The following is a 1,647-nucleotide window of genomic DNA, read 5'->3' as shown; positions in this document are numbered from 1 at the left end:
CAAAAAAAACAAAACAAAACAAAACAAAACAAAACCAAACCAAAAAAACCAAAAACAAACCACCAAGTAACCAGGTCCCCTTAAGGCACACCAAGGGCATTTCTCCTATCCTCTCTTTCCTCCAATCCGCAACCTACACAAAATTGTGTGTGTTCCGTGCGTGTGACGGATTCTTCCCCGGCTTGCAAAGCCTGAGCAGCTCCCCAAACTCTCTGGCTATAAAGCCCAGGCAGGCCTGCAAGGAGAACCACTCCGCGAACTGGCCGCATGGCTGCGGGGGCCGGGGCGGGGCCGAGCGCCGGGACCGCCCAGGAACGGGGCGCAGCCAACCAGCGGGCGGGGAGGGCCGGCCTGCGCGGGCAGAGCGGCGCGGGCTGTCACAGGCGCCCGACGCGCGCTGCAGGTGGCAACTTGGAGGTGCCGCCGTCACCACTGCGGGAGGAACCCGGGTCTGGCGGCCCCTTCCAGCCTCCGACAGCCCTTTCCCGCCAGCGAACCCGAGACTGGACCCGGGAGAATCCGAAGGAAAAAGCCGCTGCGCAGGGACCTGTGAGCCGCCCTACCTCTCTTCTGCCCTTGCGCTACTTTTTTTCTTCGAGGAAGGTTGTGCCTGGGGGCTGCGAACAGGCTCCTGGTGGAGCTGGAGAGGAAGGCTTCAGGTGACCCAGGTGAGCGCCTCTCCTTTCCGGTGCCCCATCCCTCTTCGCAGTCGGGCACAGGCCGGGACACCGGTTCGCCCAGTGGGCAGGGGCCGGGGCGCGGGCGCCTGCCCTTGGCTTGAGGTCGATGAGGGAGAAAGCGAGGAAGGGGCGAGGCTGGCCCGGCCGGGGGCTGCCTTCCCCGGGCCGGTCTAGAATCGGCAGGGACTCTCGGGCGGGCACTCCAAGGCGAGGAACAGGCAGAGAGGTGCTCTGAGATGGCCAGAGGGCTTGCACCCTGGTTCAAGCTGGCCGGGATCGCCCCCACGCGCGCCGTTCTGGAGCCGCAGCGCAGCCGGGCGCGGCGCCTCTGCGAAGCCCTGGACAGAGCGCGCTGGGCAGGAATCTTCAGTCCCTGCGAGCCCGAGGCGCTGGAGGACGTCATCCCTCTCGGCCCCAGCAACTCCTCCTCCGCCCCTCGCGCCTCCACCCCTCCGCGCCCGCGGTTCAGCCTATTCGGAGATTCCGTGCCTTTGCCAACGCGCGAAGCGGCTGCTGCTGTCACTACCCTCCCTTCTCTCGCCGGAGTTGGAGCGCCCCGGGGTCCGGCTGTCCGGCCTTGGCCGCCTAGTTGTGCTCCAGAGGCGAGTAGGACTGGCCGGTTCTCCGCGCGGAAGGCGGAGGTGAGCGCGGGCTCGCTTTCCAGTGCTCCCTCTATCCATCCCTGCCCCCCTGCACTTGAACCGCTAGCTCAGGGAGCGGAATCTCAGAAGCCAGACCTTTCTTGCTCTGGGAAATTGGGGGTGCTTGTCGTGGCGGTGGAGGGGAGCTCCTAGGATGGTGAAAGCTTGGAGGGGAGGAGAGAGCCTCTGCCTCTATCTGGGCGTTTCAGCCCCTGCCTTAGAGTGGCCAGTGACACCGACCTCCGCGTCCGGGCTCGCGGGGTGAGGGTGCTGGCGGCAGTGCGTGTGTGTGTGTGTGTGTGTGTGTGTGTGTGTGTGTGTGTGTG

Source organism: Ursus maritimus, unplaced genomic scaffold (genome assembly GCF_017311325.1).
Source record: "Ursus maritimus isolate PB19 unplaced genomic scaffold, ASM1731132v1 scaffold_18, whole genome shotgun sequence".
Taxonomy (NCBI): Eukaryota; Metazoa; Chordata; class Mammalia; order Carnivora; family Ursidae; genus Ursus; species Ursus maritimus.
This window is presented reverse-complemented; position numbering follows the sequence as displayed.